Here is a 14,429-nt window from a genome sequence, read left to right as displayed (position 1 = left end):
TGCATAATTCTGCTGACAGACACACTGACAATATTAAAAGAAAACTTTTTAATGGGACTTTACAGACGTGACTTTATGAGAAATACAGTTTTTTGAATTTTATTATATGGGAAACTGTCAATCATAGCCCTATTAAAATAGCAACTTTTAAGTGTAAATAACTGAGTTCAAAGGCTCGATTTGAGAAGTGCTACCTGTGGTTGAACAGAAAATACTTTAAAAAAAGTTTCTTCTTTGAAATAGACAGGTGCTAAAATATGGCATAGTTGCTGTTTTCAAGCAGCACCATATTTCATCTGTGTACTACCTGGGAGCTACCTTGTACAAACAGTTCTGGCCTGCTGTCTATTGAACAACACCACATTCTATGTTCAATATACTGTTCACCAGTTCCTGTTCTAAAAAAAGAGAATAATGTCACTTTGTTCCCTCATATTTTTGCAGCCTGTGCAGGTGTTAAACTAGCGCCTTCCTGTTGGCGAGCTCAATTTTCCACCCTTCAGGTTTCTGCCACTTAACGACACTACATTTGCAGTTACAGTGTAATTTCCCAAAGACATTGTTTATATGCTCCTAACCCTGGTAACAGACATTTTCAGAATAGCAATGTTCCCAGAGTGCTTTCTGGGGAAAACAGAGAAAAAATCTATTCATCTGCTTCTTGCCACAGGTATAAACAGAACACACTGAGAGTACTCGGTGCTGGCTGATGTTTGATTAAAGGCCTGCAGCCACTCCTTAGGGAACGCCACAAGACATGAAAAATCTATCAAGGTCCGCATGAGTAGTTGCTGTCAGAGCGTGCTGACGTTACAGTGACGCGGTGAGAATGTGTTCCCGCTCACAGCTTGTTTGGTTTGTGTTCCTGATGTTGGGGAATAATCACAATTCAATACTTCACTCATCTGAGGACAATATGGGTCTCTGAGTACAACTGTAGAGCAAACAGAGCAGAGTACCTAAAGGATGCAGAGCAGAGCAGAACACCAGCTGGTCTGAGATAATGGAGGTGCTGATCATTACCTCCTGTAAAATAACCAAAGCACAGTGCAGCTTGTTAAAAGTATGATTTCATCAACATAAGGTGCTGCATCAAAGTTCAGAGAATGGTTTGTCTGATGGGAAAAATTGGTATTTGCCTAAATTCAAATTGTTCTAGATTTAAAAAATTGATAAAAAAAAAGAAAGAAACACGCGTTATGCAAGTTGAAAATGTTTCGAGACAGCGTCTTCATATTCACACCACAAGATCAGAGAGACGCTGCCTGTGTGACTCTGTTCTACAGCACCAAAATAGCTGGCATATAATGAGGCGAGGAAAATTCACACGGTGTGCAGGTTCACCGGAGGAATAAGGAGCAACTATTTTGGTTTGACAACAAGGTTAAATAATTGTTGCCCCGCGTAGTGTCTCTGGTGACTTTCTAGCAGCCTCCACGTCCCCTTGTGACTCCAAGCCGGTGAGTTTGATTCGTAAACCAGCTCCTCTAATGCACCTTGACACTGTGTGGGTGTACGGCTCATTCTTTCTCCCATACGCTCCCATCTTTATGCTAATCCTTCGGCCAGACACTCACAAGATCCCCAGAGAGGATAACAACACACCCAGAAGCCGTGCATGGGAGAATAGTGATACACACTCACACAGCAAACACCACCACCTGTGCAAGCTGCAGTTGTTGTTATGAAAGTCTCCGAAGGTCTCATTCAGAGGGTTTTAACGAAGAACGTGAGAGGAGATTAGACTTAAGTGTGTTTTTCATGCAAATCTCTAGACATTGGTAAAGAATCTACTAAGATGCATAGATTTTAGACTCTTACCAGTTGATTCTGTGTGCTGAGAATGAGAAGAAGTGAAAAAGAACTTAACTTCATCAGATTCAATAGTTTAAAAGTGTATGTAAATCATTGTACATATACACTTCACTCCAAAAGTATTGGAACAGTGAGGCCAGCTCCTTTGTTTTTGCTGTAGACTGAAAACATTTGTGTTTATATGAGACAAATGATCAAAATGACAGCTTTTATTTCTAGGTGTTTATGTCTGGATCCAATACACAACTTAGAAGATAGCACCTTTTGTTTAAATCCTTCTACTGAAGCGCGACAAGGATCATTTTCGGGTCAAACTTATTTTTGCAGATGTTACCAAAGATGCCAATGCTGACACAGGGTCGACAAAGCCATGCTCGTCAAAAGATACTGGATGAGTGCAGCCAGGTCAAGCCAGTCAACAAAACAACAACAGTGGTGTTAAAAACTGAAGAAAAGGCATTTTGCCGATGCATGAACTAGCCAGTTACTCACATGAGTGGGGGATAAAGGACAATGTCACTACTATAGGAACGGACAAGTGCTCGTAATATGATTACAATTACCATACAAGCGTATTCCTTGTTTGGCGCATGTAGTACAAAGAGTTATCGCCATGGCTTTTCGGAACAGTCAATTTGACATTGTTTTAAGAAAAAACAGTCGGACACTTCAAGTACAGTCCCACAAACACTGCAGAGCTGAAAGGTCTTCAAGTCTCTCGTGGACTAACAGAGAAGTTTCTAGTGCAGGATGTACCGATGCGCTGGAATTTGACTTTTGAAATGATAAGGTGGCTTTAACACTATAAAGATCCACTGGATGCAGTTCTGGCACAGCAGAAGCATAAGTTAGCCATGTCATGTTATCTAAACATAATTTAAGGCCAGTACCCTGAATGGGTCTCCTGAATGTAACCTGTAGTAATTTATTCAATTGTGTGTCTGTATTGTAGGTACATCATGGAGCTCGTAGGTAGTGAAAAGTATGTATTCTTCTCTATGGTGCTTTCTGCGCTGTGCCATCTCCTGCATACAATGGAGGTCTCTGAGGTTGACCCTGCCTACATAGTGCCCTTCAAGGCTGCATTCACAAAGGACCTCAACAGGTGAAAGGAAAGCTTAAACCTGTGGTGGTTGAAGGTAGCAACAGCTCTAGATCCCAGGTGCAAGAACCTGAGGTGCTAGCCCAAAAGCCCAAAGAGTGTAGAGGTGTGACAACAAATGAGAATGATGCTGAAGAATGGAGAATCTGCTCCACAGACCTCTGGAGAAGAAGGAGAGGCAGAGCCACCAGAGAAGAACATGGACTTTGTAGTGATGGGATCAGAGTCAGAGTCTAATGCTCAGGCTCTGTCCACACATAAATGTCTAGAGAGGTGCAAAGCTTAGCCCAGTGTCAGCATAGACATGTCCACTACAGTGGTGGTTAGCACATTTAGGTGCCCGTGGTAAGCTGGTACATTTTGCAAAAAGCTTTTTGGCTACACCTGCCTCAACAGTGCCATGTGAGAGACTCACATGTGGTAGGCCACATTGTGCAAAAGAAGCCCAGCTCAGCTCTGTCATCAGTAAATGTTATTAAGCACAAGGAACTTGCAGAACTTTAACTAATAACTTTAATCTAAAGAGGCACATCAGAGACAAGGAGAATAAGAATGTAATCCAGTGTAAACTCTCAGTAGTAGTGTAACAGCATGAGAGCAAACACATCTAAAGGCAGATCACGGTAACCTCCTTAAATAAGATCCAGTAACCATCATGGTGGCAAGCATCCAAGAAAGAGTCTAAAGCATGAAGAATTGGCTAAAGAACTGCTAACTGCACTCCATTAGCACCTGCCAGCACAACTGAACCAGGTGCAAATGAATAGGACCGACCTGAAAGGTTAACAAAAGACTAGACAGTCCTGTTCCTGAAGGATCCCTAGATGGGGCCAGTCCCATCAAGCTACCACCTGATAACCTGCCTTTGCACAACATGGAAGTAATCAAAACTCAACGGGACTCTAAATGATTAAAGATTAAAATGCAATCTTTGTTGGTCAAACAATCGTGTAGAGCAGCATGTGTAACAGTCTTGGAAGTGAAAAGAAACACCATGATAACATCTATAAAAAACAGTTACTGAAGGCACAAGTGGCCAGATTAAAGGTTCAAAGCACAGCATCAAAGATTGAGTTGGTTACTTTGCATCAGCCCTATGATGGACTGGCAACCTGTCCACAGAGCACCCCACTCTTTGCCCAATGACAGCTGGAATTGTCTCCACCCCTTTCAACCTTTAACAGAAAAAGTGGTTTCTTATTATTGTTTTGTTTATGTACATCTTTTTATGAAAATGCGATGATCTGAGGTCTCTCAGTTTATTCACTGCACTTCACAACATGATTTTTAATTAATTAGTGTTGGGTTGCATTGTTTTGCAAAGTCAAGCTTGAAATCACTCAATTAAAGCAAACTATGGAACTCAAGTTGAAAATCAGCAACTGCACTTTAAAGTCACAGTCAAACTGAAGGTTTTGTAATGTGACATCATTTCTCATTGAAATAAAAAATAAAGAGTTTGAATCTAGTCCCTCACGTGGGCATCTTTTAGTGACTACTGTGCAAAACACAGCTTTTAGGTTGTTGACCCCCACCCAGGATAATTAGAGTAGGATAGGCGATATACAGAAATTGCTTCCACATAGAGCAACTTAATATTTGATGAAGCAATCTTTCTAAATGTTATGAAGCGCTGTTGTTCTCATGAAGCTGCTTCATTACTGCCATCGCGATGGCTCCATCTTAACGATTTCCTACAGAAGCAGTAATCTGGAACTCATAAAAACTGACGAATGTTTGACCAGAGTTCATACTTTATACTTCACATTCTCTGTGTTGAATCTGTGAATGATGCAATAGTAAGAAAAGTTTCAGAAGTACTGTAGTAATAGCTCGGGGAATGCCATTTCTCATCTACATAACATTTTCTAATCTCCTATTCAAAGACCACAGATGACATGAATCATTTCCTCACGTCGAGTATTTTCAAAACATGTTGAGATTTCCTGCGGTGAACGTCAAATCTGCACACAGTGACGGAGAGACAATTCTAATTCATCTTGTCTTCTCCATAAACCTTCAGATACAAGTCGTTTTTGAGGAAATGAAGTATGATTGCAAAGATAGTTGTGGTTTCGTATATGAAAAAGCTGAATGACAAATGAATGACCCACTTTCCAGTCTAACCTCAGTGAGTTAGAGTTCCCTGATTGTCTCTTTACCTCCACCACAATGTGTTCTGATTTCATTCCCCTCCACCCCCACTCTCATTGTGCGTGATGACTGAAAGGATAATGGAGAAGGAGACACCCTCAAATCACTCCTGATTTCAGAGACAGGAAATTAATTTGTGATAGGATTTATTCCTCTCATCTGAGCTTAGTATCACTGGAGGAGCCTGGATTCTCACCCCAGTTCAACTACTGGTGTGTGCTGATATCAGCCTGACCTGAAATGACAAATACAGTATTTTATGTAGAAAATAAAGCATCTGCTTGTGTTTGTTACAATAGATTTTCCATAAAATCATATACAATACTGTATAAGCACTCACTTCATTAGGTGAATGAACAGTCTAATGCAGTCCAGTACTATATTTTTAAATATTCATGTGAACATTATGATTCATACAAGTTACATTTCGATTATATAGTGACAACAACTACACATTCACTCCATAGAAGCAACATTTCATGTGGGATCAGACTCACTGCTCCAGTTTTTCACTTCAAAAACAAGGTCTTGGCCCTCACCTGACTTTGATCTCCTTGAAGCTCAGCTTACAGTAAAACAAGTAGATTTCAAAAAGTCAACAGACCATATTTTCCCCATATTCCTGCAGCAAACCTCCACTTAGAAGGTCTTCTAGTTTGATTTTTGATTTATTTTTTTTTGCACTCACATCTTGAATTTTAATATCTGCCTTTAAGTTGCAACAACCTTGATTTTTGCACATTGGTGAGGGGCGTTTGCATCATGATACAAGGAGACAAATGAGTGGACTCGAAATCAAAGGCAATTAGCTCAGCGCTACATTATGCTAATAGTAGAAGAGTACCTTTGTCATCCTTTTAATGGGGGGAAAAAAATCCACTGGCATACGTCCCTTATCTGTCATCCCTCCTTCTTTCATTATTCCTGCAGCTACACAGAGATCAAGTAATTACACCTCGAGAGCAGCATGCCAGCACCCCGCCATCCATACAGCATGCCTTCACCTCAGTTTATTCATCAAGTGTCAACCTTTAAACTTAATCGGGTGAGCAGCTCTATCAAATCCAATATGCTCACAGTGTAGAGATATTCAATGACTTTGCACACATATACACACGCTCCTGACTTTACTCTGTTTACTTTGCTGTTTTGGAAATTGCATCAATCACATCTCACTTTCCTACCCACTCTGTGTATGTTGCTCCGTGTCTCTTCTGGGGGGTGCTTGTGTGCTTTGCTTCTAATTGTAAGACAACAATTAAAGCAGGGAGGGAAAAGCTGCATGCCGAGGCTTCAGTAAACTCACTCTGTGTGGCACTGATGACATTGCCTTTGATAACTTTCTGAATCAGTGTCTAATTAGTCATTAAGCTGCCTAATTAGGAGATAATCAAGTACTGGAAATTTAAATGTCAGAAATGAAGGGCAAGGGAAGAAAAGAACATTTTATTTTTCTAAGTTTGGTGAAGTGATAGTGTGAGGTGCTCCACAGTCCCAGTCATCTTTCTATGGTGACTGTCAGACCTAAGCCCCGTGTGTGTGTGTGTGTGTGTGTGTGTGTGTGTGTGTGTGTGTGTGTGTGTGTGTGTGTGTGTGTCGCTTACACACTCCGCTCCTCTAGTCAAGCTGAAGACAGCAGAGGCAACACTGCCCCCTTCAGATCATATGTCTGCTGGTTGTCTCCAGGCGGCAGAGCAGCTCACAAACAATAAATGTCGCTGTGGCTGAAGTGTTTTGGTTGCATCAGTATTTCTTTTTCTCTGTTTTTGTGACTCTGGCTTGTTTGTCTTGCATTTTAAATGACCCACAACAACAAAAGAAGGCAGGAGAAAACAGAGAGGGAGAGAGAGAGAGAGCAGATTTCCATGTTCCCACCCAACAGAATTAGAGGCAAACACAAAGGCTTGCATTAGACCTCATGCATACACTTCCTGTACAGTACTTATTAGTACATATAAACTGAAGTTATGAGCAATAGTTATGCACACATGCTTGCAGAGCTCCTTAAATGTGTATATGCTGTGTAAAATTCTTTATACATGGCTAAAATTATCCACTGTTTATGCGACTGTGAAATGTTACCACTATCAGCCAAAACAAAAAAAGAGGTTTTCATTGCCTTCTGGAACGCGGCTGAAGGGATTTGTTCCCACCACCACCAGAGCATCAAGATCCAACACTGCTTTTGAATGATAATGCTTGTGTCGCAGTCACTGTTCCAGTTCTTCAGAGAGGTGTCGGATGGGGCTGAGGTCAGGATACTGTGCAGGCCCCACACAAAACTGGGAAAGCATTTTTTTTATGGATCTGTGGCTTCGTGCTCACTTTGTGAGGTAGGGTTGTATTAAAACAGGAAAAGGACAAACTGTTTGCACAATGCGGTATGTGTAATAGCAGTGATTTAAACATACAAATACAAGACAAATATAAAAGTTAAAAACACTGTTTAGTTTAATACAAAAGATGAGCTTACAGGCTTTGGAGCTGGTAGCCAAAGTTTCTTAGGTGATCTGGGTATGCTTATTATCAAGCAAGCAAAGCAGCAATAGCAGACCAAACCTTTGGTCAACATGAATCACAACCTGGAAGGCCAAGTCCAAATTTAAGGCGGTCAGAAGGGGCAAAGTTCAAAGAGCTAAAACTAGACAGGCAGGAAAGCTGGAAAGTCACTCTGACAAATGAGACGATGACTGCAGGTTTTTATGGTGACTTATAGGCGGCTAGTGGTGAAGTAGTACTCATTAACACTGAACCTTCCTCCTCCCTCTACTTCCTTTTTGGCTTTAGTCTCTGACAGGTGTACAGTATATTAGTTAAGACACATACAAAGTGCAATCACCACCACATACAGTAGGTACAACCAGTAAGAACTAAAGTAAGCGTTCGGATGTTAGCTGGCTGGAACCTTTGTGAGAACTGGATGACTTCACAGATAGATGAGAGTACTTACACTTGAGGACTCATCTTAAAGTAGCTGGGATGTCTGAATCAAATGATAAGACATTTTTATCGACTTTATTTGTCCACTGTGATACACTGTTTTTGTACATTTTTGCAAACTCTAGCTCTCACTACAGTAGGTGGCACTATGTCCCCTGATATAACCCAGACAGATGTCATTACAGAGATTTAAAGAGCTGCATGGAGTAAATAAGAGACGCCTGGCTGACCTTTAACTGATGCCATTGGATTGTCCTCTCAATTGATGTGAAACCCTCACAGCTTGGTGTGAAGTTTTTGCTTGAAATCGGTGATTTTCCACCTGATTGATGCCATGAAAAAGAAGAACCTGGGGACTAAACAGGAAGACCTACCACTCTGCTGTTAGCTGAACTGACATGGCGGTGATGCTGGCTGATGCAGTGCAGCGCAAGGGACTGTTTGCGAGGCTGAACGCTGACATTTGACACCACTCCAGGCCTGCACATCGTCTCTGTGAACGTGTCAGTCGGCATGGGATCTCGTGATCTTTCTCTTGAGAACAGAAAAGATGACTTAATGGGAACGGGCTCTTTACGGCATCTTCAGTGAAATCTTTCTAGAATAACGAATGAGGAGTCAGCTCAAGCACGGCCCCCACGTCTCAGTCTATCTGGAGGGATTCCTGCGAGAAGACACATCTTCAGTCATGTCTGTAGCGAGGGTTAGGTTCCGGGACACACTGGGGTTAGCAAAGAGGGCTAGAGAGGGAGAAAAAGAAGCAGTCTTCCTGTTTCCAAGTAGGAGACACTTGTAGCCATATCTGGGCAGGATGGGAGAAAAGATACAAACGGAACTCATATTTGGATGCTGGCCCTAAAAAACAGGGAGAAAATTGATAGTGTTTATGTTGGGAAATTAATTGCAGGGAAATTCTGAAGGGATGCAGGATGTGTGTTGATTTGTATCGAAAAATTTTCCTTAAGTGTTTTTCACATGCCGTTGAAGTGTCTCTGGTGACAGTGTTTGAAAGCTAATAAATGGAGAACATGTAATGCTGACAAATGTTACTGCCCTGAGGCTAAAGGTCTACGAAGCACAAAGTGCTTTTCTAAGAGAATCCACAAGACGTCAGCGGGTTATAACTTTCTCATCATCATCTCACTCTTAAGATTCAGTCCCCCTTTTTTTAAACCTGCAACCCGGAACTGTTAAAATTTGGAGATCTGTATATACCACAAGAGGATCATGAACAAAACTGAGAGCCAGTGCAGCAAAGCCAAGATTGACGTGAAGCACTTTGCTCCGGTGAGTAGTCTGGCTGCTAGATTGTGAACAGTTGGGAGACAAAATTAAACACCTTTCCTATTTTCTTCAACTGTTTCTTGTGACTTGAGTCACAGTCCAAGGTCAAAACTTTTGTTTTTTGCAACAGTTATATTTTCTACATTTGCATCAAGTTTTCCTACTTGGTTGTGTTTTACATATTTTCAGAGTGCTTCTGTGTTTTAGTGGTGTTCTCTGTACATCTCTGTGTTTGGGTGTGTTTTCTAGATTCCTATATTTGTCTTCGAGTGCTCATGTCTTTGGTTTTCTATCTTTGTGGTGAACTTTTGTGGTCTTCATCATGTTTCTGTGCTCGGTTAGGATTTCTAAATGTTATGCCTGAGTTGTCCAATTAGTGGAGATGTGGCTTGTGCTTTGTCTAACCGTGTGTGTTCTCCTAAATTACAGTGCATTGAGCTCTCAGCACTACTTAGACACCTACCACCAGCGCTACGTGGAACACTTCAACAAAGTTGGCAACTTCAGATTCAAAGGAATGATAATGTTGCTTGAGAGGGTGATATCAGACTGGTAAACCGCAATATAGTTACCTTAAAAACAACAATTCAAGTGAGTGAACCACCAAACTTTATGTTTTATTAAAATGACTAACCTCTTAATTCAGACAAACAATCGTTAAACTCTTGAAAGCACTTGAAAGAAAACCTTTAATTTACTGGTGGCTCTTAACATACTCTCTGGCCAGTAAATCCCTAAAAAATACCACAAGTTTCTTTTAACTGCCGTTCAGCACTGTCAGTGTGAGACATTACCTTGTGTAGCCTTAATATCTGAGCCTGTGTCAACTACCAAGGTAATAAAATAAAACCAAACTAAGTAAACTTGGCAAAGCAAAACACAACCACCACCTTGTGCTTACAATAGCATCTAAACCTTGGATGTGTCCCTGTTGATGCGGTGGTAGAGTAACTCCTTTGTGATCCGTGTGTTTGACAAACCCTCTGGTCTCTGTCGTTGTTAAAAATGACTTCAGGCTGACATCTGCTCTAAACCCACCATGGTTGAAATGAAGTTCACTGGCCGTGGAGACAGAGAAGCCTGGTATGTTTTTAATAATTAGCACAGAAGCAGATGCAGACACCAGTGAATGACACTGCTGGACTACTATATGTATGTTTATTTTGCAAGGAAGGTTTGTCTGCTAACATGGCATCATCCTTAGGTCACATTCAGTGTAACAAGTTTAAGTATTTACTATTAATATGGTCCAGAAGTTATAGGAGATAAGATAAGATAAGATAAGATAAGATAAGATAAGATAAGATAAGATAAGATAAGATAAGATAAGACAAGATAAACTTTATTAATCCCAGAAGTTCATTTACATAACATCAAAGCAAAACCAATCACATGATATGGGTATATGGGTATTAATCACTGGGTATGTATGTATGTAACGCCAGTGGAGTTTTGCCGGGTGGATTGTCTGAAGCGCCGACTTCCTCGCTGCAAATACTTCGCTGTGCTGTCTATGTTTGCACATGGGTTCATGTAGACATTACATGAACTTTGTACTACAGGGCTCACAGGATAAAGTCGTGACTCATTCGGGCATCTAGACTTTGTTGACATCTAGAAACATTCAGGGTGCCAGAGCATGTCTAAAAGGAGCTTTATGGATAGGGGCATTGTCGTAAGTCCACTCCAGCTAGGTTTTTTTCATGACATAAAGGTGAAGATGAGAACTTCTTTCTATTGATTTGCAGTGGCTCTCTCTCTAAGGGGACAAATACACAGCACAACATAACAGAGACAGTAGATCTCACTGTAGCTGCCTAGAACTCTTGAACTTTATGTTAATTTGACTGTCTGTCTGACTGTCTGTCTCTGGCTGTGAAACGTTACATCCTTTTAATGACTCCATGGATTTTCCTCGTGTTGTAATAGATAAAAGGTTAGATTACAAGCCAAAACAGGGAACTGCCCTGGGGCTCTAGATCTTCATTTTGTCTGAAAATAAAAACACTACACCCATTAAGCAATGATATTTGGCATTATAACCAAATAGTTGTCTTTTTTTTTTTTTTAGAAGTCTTTTCAGGAGAGTGCCAAATCGAAACACAGTTACAAAAAAACCCATCTAGGCCCTTTATCTTATTCTGTAGTGGCCAAATCAAGCCATGATAATTATAAAATGGGAGAAACTTCAAGGTCAGGTTTGAAAATATAGATTTACTTATAGAAAGAAAATATGTTTAAAAGCAGTTAGCAAAAAATATAAAGTGTGCAAATAAGTAGGATCACAAAATGTGTGAATGGATGCATGGCAGGTTCGGTGGAAAGACACAAACACAATACCAGTGTAACATGAACTGCAAACACTACATCATATTGATGAAAACCTGTACTCTGCTGTGTCATTTCCCTAGCTGCCATCATCCACTAGGAAAACCCTTTCTCCTAGACTCTGCCCATCTGTATACAATGCCTATTGGTATGATGTTTTCATGATGATATGCTGTGCCCTTTTCACGCCAAATTAGTGCTGTGTGTTCTTTCCAAATACTTCAATATAGTTTAATCAATCCACAAAACATTTAACCAATACCGTTGTGGAGTGTCAATGTGCTCTTTGGAAAACTTCAGGTTTGCAACCATGTTCTGTTCTGTAAGCAGCAGCTTCCTTCATGGTGTCCTGCCATAGACACCCTGCTTGTTCAATGTTTTACCTACTATAGACGCATGAACACGGATGTTAGCCAGTTCTAATGATACCTTCAAATCTTTGACTGTAACACAGGGTTGTTTCTTTACCTCATTAATGAGTGTTCATTGTGCTCTTAGGGTCATTTTGACTGGCTGCTCAATTCTTGGTGGAGTAGCCACATTCCCAAAGTGTCTCCATTTGTAGATTGTTTGCTGAACTGTAGACTGGTGAGTTTCTAAAGTCCTTGACATCATTTGTAACCCTTTCCTTTCTAAACAATTTTTTAAGAATACTCCAGGTGTGCTAACACCTGAATCCAATTAGCTTTTTTGAGGTTATTATTCACATATTCACACATATTCACATACTTTTTCCACTATCTCTATGAGGTTTTTATGGCTGTTCTCCATAAACAGACATAAAAGATCCCCAAGTATGCAAATTCAGCCCTAAAAACAAATACCTGGGTTCACAGAACTTGAATATAGGACATAATTGCTGCTCTAGAAAATGCCAGATTACACTGAACTTGCCACGGCACAATCAATTATGACTTAATGTCTTGTTTGCTTGGCGTGTGTTTAACCAGGTCCTCCTGCAGCTGCGTAACTCTGCATCCTCGCGCGATGGTACGGATGCTGTTATCTCTCGTCTATGCTTAAAGAAGAAACAAAACAGAGCAACTTTCTGTGATGAAACAGTGGCCAAAAAATGTCCAGCGCTGTAGAGTGTGTATACAGAGCTGCCACAAGGAGTAGATAAATGTTTAAAATATTAATTATTTGATCATTATCTGGAGGCTTGAGCAAAACAATCTCAGGCTAAAAGCACGAAAGCACGTTGATGGGGCGGGGTGAGACATACTCGAGGGAAACTGGAAATAAACACGGCAAAGGCACAAAAAGTAAATCACAAGTATGATTTTTTAATTCTTGCTTGATAATATTCCAATGTCAAAACGTAGAATATTTGAAATGCTTAATATTTTCATGAAAAAATCATTGTAACATGATTTTCTTCTTTTTGAAATAAAGCACTTCTCTTGCTTGAACATGTCCTGGTTATCTGTTATCTACACAAACATGTCAGCAACTTTTCATGACCCCACTCCTAAATATAAACGGCACAGATGAATAAACATGTTTGATTACAATCATTGTCAGTGCTAATAAATGATCATTAATGGTTTTTCATCTCGGAACACTGCTCATAAAAATACGGTCCAAGCTTGATATTTCACTCATGTGTGACATGGTGCAGATCAGAAATTATATTGGAAAGATTCAATTGTGAATGTGACCATGTGAGGTTATTTAGGACTCACTGGCCTTTGTTTAGACTGTGGTGTTGAGTGCATGTTTGGGAGAATGTAAATGAATGATAAATCTCTGGAGTGCTGGCTTGACAACCTCCTAACCCTCCTTTCTGTTTTCCTATGCTAGAACTGTCTGTCTCTCCGCCTCACGGCCTCCCACCAAAATGTGGACGTAACTCTTTTAAACATAAAAAAAAAAAAAAAAATAGAGAAAATCCAGTTTAACATCTGGGAGTTCAGGAGGGAATGGGGGGATTTGGTGTGCAGGATAAGAAGCATCTTTCATTTTGCTACATCCATGCCCAAGGATACGAGGAGCTGCTGAAAGGGAATTAGAGGGTTGAGTCCTGTGTCACAGCCCTGTTAACCTCCCAAATGGCCCATGTTATGTCCCGCCACAGGAGCCTGGATATAATTGAAAAGCGCCTTCAGCTAGTTGGTTTGTTCATGCCAGCTTTACGGCCAACTACGGTGTGATGCTGAAATGTGACAGGATTGCGGGTCATTATAAGAAAACTATCAGTGGCGGTGTATTTAGAGCTCCTTCTTTTTTTCCACCTTATTCCCAGCATGCTTTGTATTTACTTTTCCTGTGTCACGAATGAGTCACACCAGGAAACGTGGTGTCATGACTAACTAAGTCAAGGATTTCTGTGTTTGCTTAGTGTTTCATCTCCATCAGCTCATTCCAATGACACTTGCAGGCTGTACCTGTATGTGCATGTTACTATATTAAGCCCAAATTGTAAGCACATGAAAGGACAAGGCGAGCGCTTTGCACAGTCAGAGAAGGCGAATTCTTTCACTTCCTGTGGTGTACCTGCAGCAGTGGTGTTAGTGTTAGAAATTGCAGCTCATGTTGAGTTGCATCAAAACACTAAATAACTTTTAAAAAGAAAAAAAAATAGAACAGTTCAATTTGGGCTTTATTTGACATGCCAAGTAACTGATCATGGATAATATGTCTGCAAACTTTGATAAGTCCTCGTTTTAATTCCATACTTTGCTTATGCTACTTTTAACACCACATTTTAGTAAGTCACATACTGTATTTACTCTACTTTTTGATCTTCATGATAAACCAATTTAAAGATGGAATGAATCCCTATGTTAAGACTTCACGTTTGATT

The sequence above is a fragment of the Anabas testudineus genome, chromosome 19 (genome assembly GCF_900324465.2).
Source record: "Anabas testudineus chromosome 19, fAnaTes1.2, whole genome shotgun sequence".
Taxonomy (NCBI): Eukaryota; Metazoa; Chordata; class Actinopteri; order Anabantiformes; family Anabantidae; genus Anabas; species Anabas testudineus.
The sequence above is the reverse complement of the archived record's forward strand: the minus strand, read 5'-3'. Positions refer to the sequence as shown.